Raw genomic sequence first — 14150 nt, 5'->3', positions numbered from 1 at the left:
AAAAACAATGCATCACAGGCTAAGTGCCGTGTTAAACAGCTGTTCACCTGAAAGGATCGTTAGCCAGATCGAATAGGGCTATGAAAAGTAACAGATCCTTGAATTATGTTGGTGTCTCTCAATATTATACCAATGTCAAGGTTTCAGGTCCAAACCGGTAAAACGTCCCCAAGTAGGATTCACAGGCCACAAGGAAATCAGTGATACTCACAGGCTTCTCATGCTTCAGGGTTAGGCTGTCTAATAGGATTCGGTGAACGTAACAAGCCGTTCTCATAGCTTGATCACTCACTTCCGATTTGCTTTAGCGTTCTCCTCGCGTCCACAGAGCCGATCATGTGATGTATTTCCTTGTGATTTGATAGGTTCCCAGCCGGCTGGGGGAAATTTCAAATTTAAGAACCAGAAACTTGAAACTTGGTTATCCTTTATAGCGGTACACAGCTTGCATCAGATCAATGCATTTTGCCAAGTAGGCTTTATCAAGATTTCAATCCTATCCGTGTAGGGTTTAGATATACACAACAGAAGTTATAAGGTATTCTATAATTTCAGCCAAAGACTCTGAACTTTATGACATGTCGTGAAAAGAGGGGAGTGGATATTTCTGGCAAAAGAGGAGAGTGGATATTTCTGGCCCCTCTGTAGGAAGGTTGGGTCAAGCAATTTGATATCAGAGAAACAGGTATACAATTTGTGTCTAACAATACAAGTTGTTCATTCTACATGGGAGGCTGTTACAGCGTGAGTGACCATCTTTTCTTGCCAACCTCCCTGGAACAGACATATAAGCTAGGAAAGTATTAGGTCTTGTATTTCTCTTTTTAGTTTTAAAACTGTTTGCTTGTGTATAATTCTATTTGTTAACATCTTTTTTATTAATAATGCACTGTGCATAATTTTTTCATAATAAATAATTTCTTGATTAAGTTTTGTCTAATATTTGAACCATGCTACTGAAATAGACTGGCAGTATTTATACTGTGATTTTAGATTATTTTTTGCTAAATGGTATTCATGAATTTAATTTGTTTTTCTGGGTTTTCCTTAAGATTTCCCATATAATGAATCTTAAGTGGTGACTGCTTAGAGACAGTTTAGTATGGGTGGCATTAAAGGGGAGTTTGGGACAGACTATAGGACAGGACAGACTATAGAGTGTTGTTAACACTTGCACACACTGAACTAAGTCACAGGCTTACCTGGAGTGGCTAGATTGTAACAGATTGGTTAAAGTGGAAAGGGTCTGTTAACCCTTTCTGTGCCAAACAAGTGACTGATGCAGGGTTGGTTAACCCTGGTTATCACAAATTGGTGGCAGCGGTGGGATATTTTTTATTAGATTTTAGTGCTTTGTGGATTTGCTAGAGTGAAATTCCAAGTACTAAAATAAATTGTGACTCTCACAATTTCCAAAGGCTAAAACTTAGTGCATTATATAGTTACACATAGCAAACAGTCCCCTTCCCTATTCTCTGTTTTTCTATTTTATTTTTTACTATGGAGGCATACCAGCAGCAGACCAAGGAAATGATGGTACTTTTATGCCAGGAGAGAGATATTTCCTTCCATGGGAAAATCAAAGAGGGATTGATACAAGCTCTTTGGGACTATGACAGCAGCCAGGCCGCACAAGCTGAAGCCTCAGGAGAGATGTCTGCAGCTGTGGGCAGTGATTCATCAAGCTCTGGAGATCCCCTGGACAGTTATTTGCAACTGTTTTAAAGCATATGGGTTCAGCGGATCCAAGTTTTGGAGCTGATCCTAAAATTCCAAGAACAACAAGCTGCTGAGCGCCAGGCTGAGAGAGAGGCTGTAGAGAGACATGCTGAGAGAGAGTATCAGTGACAGCTTGCACGGTTGGAGACAGTCAGAATATCAAAAATCACAAGGAATTCCCAGATGCAAAGATTCCCAGTCTCAATGTGTTGAACTGTTTCAAAGTATAAATGCACCCTTGCAACTTTGTATCAACTTAGTCAATGTACATATAAATAGTATTAGTCTGAGAAAACATAACTGAAACCACTATTTGAAAGCGGAAAAAGAAAGCGTCACTGGATGTAAATAGCTTGCATCTTATGCCAGTGCAGTGACAATCTCTCAAGGTGGATCCTGCCTTTCACCAGTCCCTTGCGCTTTCCCACTCGTTAGAAGGTCTGAGCTCCATAGATGCAGAAGACGTCAAAGTTTTATACCTCCATGGGTAAGGCGCCTCACTCAGAAGGTCACTTGACCAGCTTAGGCAACCTGATAGGGCAGGATACTATCAGCATGCAGTGGGTCAGGAAGCCTCCCAAGCTTCAGAAATTAGTTGCTACAAAAAAGAAGTAGATCCAGATGCGAGGTAGTTTCAAGTGAGATATTTTAATAGTTCATAGTAATGACAGCATACAGGAAATGTGTTGCTGTGTTTTTCTTTAGATAAGCCAGAGCCTCATAAATAGTTTGTAAGATCCACAAGAGAGAACTTTATAGTCTAATTGGTAATTTTATTGCCCCAACCTTTTATCATATGGAATGATGCAACACAGTGCCTCTATCCAGAAATTAGCCTGAGGTCATTGACAGGACAACCAGTCTTGCAAATAAATATAAGTTGATAAGTCATTATGCCTCAGAAACATAAAGAATGCAAAATAAATGGTGTTTGGTATCAAAATACTTCTAATAAAATAAAAAATAGATTGCCTATCTTTGTGTAGGGGTTAGATATACATAACAGAAGTTATAAGGTGTTCTATAACTTCAGCCAAAGACTCTGAACTTTATGACATGTTGTAAAAAGAGTGGAGTGGATATTTCTGGCAAAAGAGGGGAGTGGATATTTCTGGCAAAAGAGGGGAGTGGATATTTCTGGCCCATTTGTAAGAAGATTGAGTCAAGCAATTTGATATCAGAGAAACAGGTATAATTTGTTTTGTCTAACAAAACAAGTTGTTCATTCTACATTGGAGGCTGTTACAGCATGAGTGACCATCTTTTCTTGCCAACCTCCCTGGCACAGACATATAAGTTAGGAAAGTGTTAGGTCTGTTATTTCTCCTTTTTATTTTTAAAACTGTTTGCTTGTGTATAATTGTATTTGTTAACATCTTTTTTATTAATAATGCACTGTGCATAATGTTTTGCATAATAAATCATTCCTATGTTAAGCTTTTGCCTTTGTCTAATATTTGAACCATGTTACTGAAAGAGACTGGTAGTATTTATACTGTGTTTTAGGTTATTTTTTGCTAAATTGTATTCTGGTATTTAATTTGTTAGTCTGAGTTTTCCTTAAGATTTACTATATAATAAATCTTAAGTGGTGACAGCTTAGAAATAGTTTAGAGTGGGTGGCATTAAAGGGGAGTTTGGGCATTTTTTCTAAGTCTTAGACAGACTAGAGAGTATTGTTAACCCTTGCACACACTGAACTAAGTCACAGGCTTGCCTGGAGTGGCTAGACTATGACAGATTGATTAAAGTGAAAAGGGTCTGTTAACCCTTTCTGTGCCAAACAAGTGACTGGTGCTGGGTTGGTTAACCCCGGTTGTCACAACATAACTTTAAAATTTGTTAGAAAAAAATCTACTACTCATTTAAAGTTCAGACTAAGTGCTATTGCATTGTCTTGTTATCATACATTTGTTGATTATGCAAATCAAATGTATTTATTGGTCCTTTAAATGTTCCACATTGGTTCCCTATGAACTTGTGCTGAAAAAGAATCAGGTAACAGAAGGTAGGCTTTTTCTCTGCACCACTGATATACAAGGCAATATTATTTATAACTATTTTCTTCTGTAGTCTCCCTTGGCTCAATTACATTTATATTTCTTGCTTAAATAAACCTTGTTCCAACTGTCATACTGCACTGTCATTCTACACATTATAGGGTTCTATAATATTACATGTATTTCTTACTTTTCATAGGCTATATATATATTATACATATAATACACATACATATATATATATATATACATAGCTACTAGCCAAGCCAAAATATTACTCACCACTTCTGATTCCACCCAACACCTGCCCACACCACACCCACTACAACATGCTTATATATATATATATATATATATATATATATATATATATAAGCATATTGTAGTGGGTGTGGTGTGGGCAGGTGTTGGGTGGAATCAGAAGTGGTGAGTAATATTTTGGCTTGGCTAGTAGCTTAGGACTTTAAATATTGTGCCATGTATATGTGTATATAATGAAAAAGGTGTACCAGCTTGACCCAATCAAATAATGTGTGGATTAACCCTAGATATGTAAAGTAGTATATCTAGGGGTGCCTGGGGCATAGAAAAATGCTAATATACTATAATATATTTAAAAAAACGAAGGAGGAGACAGAAAGAGAAAAGAAAGAAAAAAGTATGCCTTGTGCCAGAACTATTTTTAAAGTCAAATATAGGCACAGTATTAATGAGTAAAGATAGGATAGAGGAGGTAATGTATATAGCCTCGGTGCTGCCCCTTTAAATTAATATAAAAAATAGGAAAAGGAAATGGGAGAGTATAGAGGGGATATTAAGCACTCTTACACCTATCGCTTGTAATAAGCTGTAAAATTACAGCATGAAATATCTGCTAGCGAATAATAAGTGCATATAATGGTATTAAAACCTATAATCTTTATTAAGGAATTTAATTAAAAATTAATGACTAAGGTGATAAACATCACCTATCATTACCCACACAGATATATTACCTAAAGGTACACCACAATTACTGCACTGCTGCTATCATGTCACCCCCCTGTATTCCAGGCCGATATCAGGAACCGTCGGCTTCAGGTGTCAGGGGTAGCATGAGGCAACAGTTAATGCAGCAAAAATAATTGCAAGTGGTATAAGTTAAGTATTAAAAGTAGTTTAAAAACAAGTTGAACTACACAAACATGTTTCAGCTGTTGCACAGCCTTTCTCAATGTGATTCAGCAAGTGAACTGACAAACCTGATTCTCTGCCAGGTGCTGCCTTTTAAACCCCTAGGTAAGGAGATGCTAAACCAATCAGCTGAAGGCTGTAGTGCACGCCTCTAGGATAACCTATCAGTGTCCTCAGTTTATCTGAATCCTAGTAGTGGTTGGTAGCAGTCTCCTAATTGGATGAAAATCGTCACAGTCTATTCCTATCATAAATTACTATTCAGTACACACCTCTGAAAAAAAACAAAAACAAAACACGCAACGGACTATTATTGTATAAGTCTTCGTTCAAGGATATGTACTCCTATGTAATCACAACATTTACTATTTCTTGACATATATTCCATGGCATCTGAAAAACTGCTGTTAGTATAGAATATACCATTTCAGCTACTAATACCAATGAATACATTATGGATATATTATCCTTACTTATGTATTTGTCAGTTATTGAAATCATAGAGGGCTTCATATCTTTCCAAATTGGGTTGGTGTGTTGATTATGTGATATAGTCAGATCTGTATAATTTTAATCATCCTGGGGATACGCATGAATATTTGAATAAATAATAATTATAAATATAAATATATAGGACGTATGCACCATATGAATTTATAGCTTCATGAGTTAAAGTGATATGAAAAATGTACAAGTTACCTTACTCAATTCACTCTACATTATTATAGCTCCATGAAGTGGCTCTCACAGTCAAATTTATTATGTGTTTAACACGCTCAGATAGGGTCTTTTTTAATCTTGTCAATTCTAAGCATTGTATACTTTTCATGGCATAATGGAAAGTCAATTCGGGGTGCATACCCTATATTAAGAGTTTACTATCTACTAAATCCTGATATGTATATCATCATAAATTACTCTTCCCAGAGTTATCCTAATTGCATATTCTCAATTACGGATTAAAAAATAATAATAAGATGATGCATTGATGCAATATACAGTGGAAGACAACTATCATTCTGGATTAATATATACAATCCCATATAATGTCAGATGGGCGTAGCTGTTCATCCACACCAATATAGTAATGTTTATATCATAGTGGGTCCCCTGTGTATAATTCACCCATATTACTCGCATATGAAAATGAATATTTTCCCACATATATAGTAACATGTTCATGTATAAGTCCACTATGTAATAAGTATCAGATTAGTAGTTTAAAAATAAACCCAGAAATTATTATTTTCATTCATGCTATGGGGCATCACAGAGTTTAATTTAAAAATCCATCTGGCTTCTTTTTTGAGTAATATTTGTTCAATGTTCCCTCCTCTAATCCCAGGTTTAGCAGTTTCTAATCCCCAGCATTTGAAAGACTTAGTGTTGCCATTATGGTGTTGTAGGAAGTGTCTCGCTACACTGGTTAATTTCTTGCCTCTCTCTAGAGTCTTACTGGCAGATCTAATAGTGCTCATGTGCTCTATCATTCTTGTGCTGAGGCATCTGGTCGTCATTCCTACGTAAATTATATTAGATTCGCACAATACACAGTATATAACATTGGTGCTTTTGCAGTTAATATGACTGTTGATTATCCATTTTTTATGGAATCTGTCAAATATAAACTTATTTTTTATCATATGTGGGCATACACTACAATCTCCACAAGCGATTGATCCTTTATATAAGGGTAATTTTTTCGCATTTCTGGAGAAGTGACTGATTGTTAGGCAGTCACTTAAGTTGTTTGCCCTTCTATATGTAAAGAGTGGTTTATCAGGGATGACAGTTTCCAATATTTCATCTGCTTTTAAAATATGCCAATGTTTCTGAACAATGCTGGAGATTGATTGGCTCTGATTGGTATATGTAGATATGAACCTGAGAGAATTGGAGGATTCTTTATTATTAGGTTTTAAAAGTTCAGCTCTATCTCTTCCTAAGGCATCTATATATAATAATTGTGTCCTAATACGAATTCCAAGAATTCGTAATAAAATTATTGGAATTCATATTAGGACACAATTATTTTGTGTTTGATCACAAGTTTTATTTGCAAACTTGTGGGACAGCGATGGGGACATCCTGTGCCCCCACGTATGCCAATATATACCTGGGCTGGTGGGAAGAAACCGTAGTATTTCATGATACTAATGATCGGTTCACACAATTCATCACCCACTGGTCCAGGTATATAGATGACATCTTCTTTGTGTGGGAAGGAACCACAGAATTGTTGTCGGAATTTATTGCCACCCTAAATACGAATCCTTTAGGACTGTTCCTTACTATGAATAATGACAAACACAAATTGGAGTTTCTTGATATTACTTTCAGAAAGAGTGAAAGCTACCTGGAGACAGACACTTATAGAAAACCAACATCTACAAATAATATATTAAGTGCTGATAGCTTCCACCATCCCAATACCTTCAAAAATCTACCCATGGGGGAATACCTCAGAATTCGCAGAAACTGTTCCTCTGTAGAATCCTTCAAGAAAGCAGCAAACGACTTGAGGTTGAGGCTACTACAAAGAGGTTACACTAAGAAAGCTCTAGCCAAAGCGTACAATAGAGCCTTAGGAAGAGATAGAGGTGAACTTTTAAAACCTAATAATAAAGAATCCTCCAATTCTCTCAGTTTTATATCTACATATACCAATCAGAGCCAATCAATCTCCAGCATTGTTCAGAAACATTGGCAAATGTTGGAAACTGTCATCCCTGATAAACCACTCTTTACATATAGAAGGGCAAACAACTTAAGTGACTGCCTAACAACCAGTCACTTCTCCAGAAATGCGAAAAAATTTCCCTTATATAAAGGATCAATCGCTTGTGGAGATTGTAGTGTATGCCCACATATGATAAAAAAGAAGTTTATATTTGACAGATTCCATAAAAAATGTATAATCAACAGTCATATTAACTGCAAAAGCACCAATGTTATATACTGTGTATCATGCGAATGTAATTTAATTTATGTAGGAATGACGACCAGATGCCTCAGCACAAGAATGATAGAGCACATGAGCAATATTAGATCTGCCAGTAAGACTCTAGAGAGAGGCAAGACATTAACCAGTGTAGCGAGACACTTCCTACAACACCATAATGGCAACACTAAGTCTTTCAAATGCTGGGGATTAGAAACTGCTAAACCTGGGATTAGAGGAGGGAACATCGAACAAATATTACTCAAAAAAGAAGCCAGGTGGATTTTTAAATTAAACTCTGTGATGCCCCACGGCATGAATGAAAATAATAATTTCTGGGTTTATTTGTAAACTACTAATCTAAGATACTTATTACATAGTGGATTTATACATGAACATGTTACTATATATGTGGTATATTCATTTCCATATGCGAGTAATATGGGTGAATTATACACAGGGGACCCACTATGATATAAACATTACTACATTGGTGGATGAACAGCTACGCCCATCTGACATTAATATGGGATTGTATATATTAATCCAGAATGATAGTTGTCTTCCACTGTATATTGTATCAATGCATCATCTTATTATTATTTTTTAATCCGTAATTGAGAATATGCAATTAGGATAACTCTGGGAAGAGTAATTTATGATGATATACATATCAGGATTTAGTAGATAGTAAACCCTTAATATAGGGTATGCACCCCAAATTGACTTTCCATTATGCCATGAAAAGTGTACAATGCTTAGAATTGACAATATTAAAAAAGTCCCTATCTGAGCATGTTAAACACATAATAAATTTGACTGTGAGAGCCACTTCATGGAGCTATAATAATTTAGAGTGAATTGAGTAAGGTAACTTGTGCATACTGCACACACATTTTTCATATCACTTTAGCTCATGAAGCTATAAATTCATATGGTGCATACTTCCTATATATTTATATTTATAATTATTATTTATTCAAATATTCATGCGTATCCCCCAGGATGATTAAAATTATACAGATCTGACTATATCACATAATCAACACACCGACCAAATTTGGAAAGATATGAAGCCCTCTATGATTTCAATAACTGACAAATACATAAGTAAGGATAATATATCCATAATGTATTCATTGGTATTAGTAGCTGAAATGGTATATTCTATACTAACAGCAGTTTTTCAGATGCCGTGGGATATATGTCAACAAATAGTAAATGTTATGATTACATAGGAGTACATATCATTGAACGAAGACTTATACAATAATAGTCCGTTTCGTGGTGTTTTTTTTTTTTTTTTTTCAGAGGTGTGTACTGAATAGTAATTTATGATAGGAATAGACTGTGACGATTTTCATCCAATTAGGAGACTGCTACCAACCACTACTAGGATTCAGATAAACTGAGGACACTGATAGGTAATCCTAGAGGCGTGCACTACAGCCTTCAGCTGATTGGTTTAGCATCTCCTTACCTAGGGGTTTAAAAGGCAGCACCTGGCAGAGAATCAGGTTTGTCAGTTCACTTGCTGAATCACATTGAGAAAGGCTGTGCAACAGCTGAAACATGTTTGTGTAGTTCAACTTGTTTTTAAACTACTTTTATTACTCAACTTATACCACTTACAATTATTTTTGCTGCATTACCTGTTGCCTCATGCTACCCCTGACACCTGAAGCCGACAGTTCCTGATATCGGCCTGGAATACAGGGGGGTGACATGATAGCAGCAGTGCAGTAATTGTGGTGTACCTTTAGGTAATATATCTGTGTGGGTAATGATAGGTGATGTTTATCACCTTAGTCATTAATTTTTAAATAAATTCCTTAATAAAGATTATAGGTTTTAATACCAGTATATACATTTATTATTCGCTAGCAGATATCTCATGCTGTAATTTTACAGCTTATTACAAGCGATAGGTGTAAGAGTGCTTAATATCCCCTCTATACTCTCCCATTTCCTTTTCCTATTTTGTTCCAGAAATAATTATTAAAGAAATTAGGGGAAAATAAGGAGCTCAGTTTTGGAGAGATTTAGCTTGAGGTAGTGAGAGGACATCCAGTTGGAGATGTGAGAAAGACAGTTAGTGACATGGGTTAGCAAGGCAGGAGAAAGGTCTGGTGCATCAAAGCTGGATGTGAGAGCCATCAGTCTAAGGGATACAAGCTCCTCTCCTATAAAAATAAGAATGCTAGTTATAGATAAACAAAAAAAATACATTCAATCTATTAGTCAGTAACACATATCTATATATAAGAACGAGTAAAAAAGTGCCTAAATTTAAATGTCCATTGGGGAGAAACCTGTATCCATGGATAGGGCTCAAATAGTTATTGTTTAAAACATCATGATTGAACATAATAAAGTTCATACAATAATCCTAGGATTTGAGATTGTTTCCCCAAAAGTCCATGCAGGGTTGACACCACACTGATCTCCAAATAATGCAGTTAGACTGTACATTTGAAGCAGTCATTAATGGGCAAATGTTAGTAAAGAAGCAGCAATTCGTACAACACACACCATGCAAATGCAAGCAGAGAAGCAGAGAAGCAGAATAGCAGTATAGCAGTTCATACAGTAGAGACACAGCCGTATAATGTTCCAAGCGATTATATGCTCCCAGAAATTGCTAGGTATACTTGCTGCAAAGGTACTACCTACTGAGGGGTTTACCCTTGCCTAAGGGACCCTTTGTTAGAAGCAAGTAAAGTGGACTGATCTCACCCGTCTTCGTCAATATATGACATTCATGTGTGCTGGTGTATGTCAATCCGGACTCAAGTCTCTGTACATAAAGTTCTGAGGTTCTGCTTCCCCTGTATGCTGCAATCAAGTGCAGGACCTCCAAAGCGTGTGCTGTAACGTTGCTGCTAGTCCTTATTGGTCAATGGAGGTAGCAATAGCGGAGTGTGTTGTGAAAAGACTCCCCAAGGGTTAAAAAGGGTTCAGAACCCAAAGGCATGCTTTGAAGAAGCCGCACAGAGTATCCCTGGCGGCAAAACACGTGTAGCGTAGTTTTGCGCTACTGACCTCGGCTAGGCCAGCTGAGGGTTCTGAACCTTTTTTGACCCTTGGGGATTTCCCCATTAATGACTGCTTCATATGTACGGTCTAACTGCATTATTTGGAGATCAGTGTGGTGTTAACCCTGCATGGATTTTTGGGCCAACAATCTCAAATCCTAGGATTATTGTATGAACTTAATTATGTTCAATCATGATGTTTTGAGCAATAACTATTTGAGCTCTATCCATAGATACAGGTTTCTCCCCAATGGCCATTAGTAGATAGGTACTTATTTAAATTTAAATGTAGCCATTTTTTTTACTTGTTCTTATATACATATGTGTTACTGACTAATAAATTGAATGTATTTTTTTGTTTATCTATAACTAGCATTCTTATGTTTATAGGAGAGGAGCTTGTATCCCTTAGACCGGTGGCTCTCACATCTAGCTATGATGCACCAGACCTTTCTCCTTCCTTGCTAACCCATGTCACTAACTGTCTTTCTCACATCTCCAACTGGATGTCCTCTCACTACCTCAAGCCCCATGGGCTAAAGCCTGCTGCTTCCACCTTAAAAATATCTCTAAAATTAGACACTTCCTTACACAAGACACAACTAAGATTTTAATCCACTCTCTCATTCTCTCCCGCCTAGATTACTGCAACTCTCCCCACCTGCCGCCTAGCTCCTTTACAATCCATAATGAATTCCTCTGCCAGACTCATCTTCCTTACACGTTGCTCTTCATCTGCTGCACCTCTCTGCCAATCCCTTCACTGGCTTCCTCTTGCCTCTTGCCTTTAGGATCAAACACAAAATTATCATTCTGACTTACAAAGCCCTCAACTGCACTGCTCCCCCCTTTATCTCAGACCTTGTCTCCAGATACTCTCCCTCCCGTCCCCCTCGCTCTGCTCACAACCTCCTCCTCTCCTCCTCTCTTATCACCTCATCACACTCCCGTTTACAGGACTTCTCCAGAATGGCTCCCATCTTGTGGAACTCTCTGCCTCGCTCCACAAGACTCTCTTCTAGTTTTAAAAGCTTCAAGTGCTCCCTAAAGACTCTACTGTTCAGGGATGCATACAACTTATGCTAACCTTTCTTTATACCAGTTCCTCTCCTCCATTGCTATCCCCTGAACCCCCTTAGCATGTAAGCTTAAGAGTCCAGCTGTTTGTTGATCACCTTCTTAAGAGCTGACTACAACAGTGCAACTCTTGGCAGGGCCCTCTACCGCTTTGATCCCTATAATTGTTTTGTTGTACTCCGCCTTTGTTTATAGCGCTGCGGAATCTGTTTGCGCTCTACAAATAACCGATAATAATAATAATAATAATAATAACTTTTCCCCCTAATTTCTTTAATGATTAGTGCTGGCACAGGGCATACTTTTTTCTTTCTTTTCTCTTTCTGTCCCCCCCTTCGTTTTTTTTTCAATATATATATATATATATATATATATATATATATATATATATATATATATATATATATATATATATATACAGTATATATACACACATATTACTAGCCAAGCCAAAATGTTACTCGCTGATCCCACACCACACCCACTACCCTATTCCATATTTGCATATGTTTAGCTATTATGAAAAAACTTACTGTGCAGTAATTTCTAATATATTTTATTTTAAGTCATAACAAATTAAATATTGGTTTAACTGTTCTTTGTCATATAAGCCTATAACTTGATAAAGGGAACAGTCATTTGAAATAGTTGATTTTGGTTGCTGAAACTGCCACCTATATTGATCTTCTCAATACCTCAATATTTGCTTAGAAAAGCTATTTAATGAAGAGTTAGTGGAAATGGTGGTAGAAGAATGGCTAGATTCTGAAAAACTAGTTAAAGGGACACTGAACACAATTTTTTTCTTTCCTGATTCAAATAGAGCATGACATTTTAAGCAACTTTCTAATTTACTCCTATTATAAAATTTTCTTCATTCTCTTGGTATATTTATTTGAAATACAAGAATGTAAGTTTAGATGCCTGCCCATTTTTGGTGAACAACCTGGGTTGTTCTTGCTGATTGGTGGATAAATTCATCCACCAATAAAAAGTGCTGTCCAGAGTACTGAAACAAAAAAAAAGCTTAGATGCCTTCTTTTTCAAATAAAGATAGCAAGAGAACGAATAAATATTGATAGTAGGAGTAAATTAGAAAGTTGCTTAAAATTGCATGCTCTATCTGAATCACAAAAGGAAAAACTTGGGTTCACTTTCCTTTTAACCCCTTAACGACCAAGGACGTACGCCACACGTCCTCAAAAAAAATACAGTTAATGACCGAGGACGTGTGGCGTACGTCCTTGGTCTGGAAAGCAGCTGGAAGCGATCCTGCTCGCTTCCAGCTGCTTTCCGGTTATTGCAGTGATGCCTCGATATCGAGGCATCCTGCAATAACCCCCCTTGGCCATCCGATGCAGAGAGAGCCACTCTGTGGCCCTCTCTGCACCTGACATCGGTGGCCGGTATCGTTGGTGGGTGGGAGTAAGTCTGGGAGGCGGGTGGGCGGCCATCGATGTGCCAAGTGGAGTGGAGGGGGGCGGGATCGGGGGCGGGACAGACGGGGGAGCGCGTGCACGGGGGGGCGGCGGGCGGGCGCGTGCACAGAGTGGGAGGGAACCGCTACACTGCAGAAAAAAAAGTTAAGAAAAGTGTTAAAAAAAACGAATATAAATAAATAATAATGATCATCTAAGAGTTCCTGAAAGGGTGGGGGGTTGGTCTTGGGGGGGGGAAGCTACACTACAGAAAAGGGCAAAAAAAAAACAAAAAACATACTTTTTGTTACTAAACTGGGTACTGGCAGACAGCTGCCAGTACCCAAGATGGCGCCCATTAAGGCAGAGGGGGAGGGTTAGAAAGCTGTTTGGTGGGGGATCAGTGAGGTTGGGGGCTAAGGGGGGATCCTACACAGCAGCATATGCCAGTACTTAAGATGGCGGGGATAATTGTGGGGTGGGGGAGGGAAGAGAGCTGTTTGGGAGGGATCAGGGGGTCTGATGTTTTAGGTGGGAGGCTGAGCTCTACATTAAAGCTAAAATTAACCCTGCAAGCTCCCTACAAGCTACATAATTAACCCCATCACTGCTAGCCATAATACACGTGTGATGCGCAGCGGCATTTGGCGGCCTTCTTATTACCACAAAGCAATGCCAAAGCCATATATGTCTGCTATTTCTGAATAAAGGGGATCCCAGAGAAGCATTTACAACCATTTGTGCCATAATTGTACAATCTGTTTGTAAATGATTTCAGTGAGAAACC

The sequence above is a fragment of the Bombina bombina genome, chromosome 2 (assembly GCF_027579735.1).
Source record: "Bombina bombina isolate aBomBom1 chromosome 2, aBomBom1.pri, whole genome shotgun sequence".
NCBI classification, from domain to species: domain Eukaryota; kingdom Metazoa; phylum Chordata; class Amphibia; order Anura; family Bombinatoridae; genus Bombina; species Bombina bombina.
The sequence above is the reverse complement of the archived record's forward strand: the minus strand, read 5'-3'. Positions refer to the sequence as shown.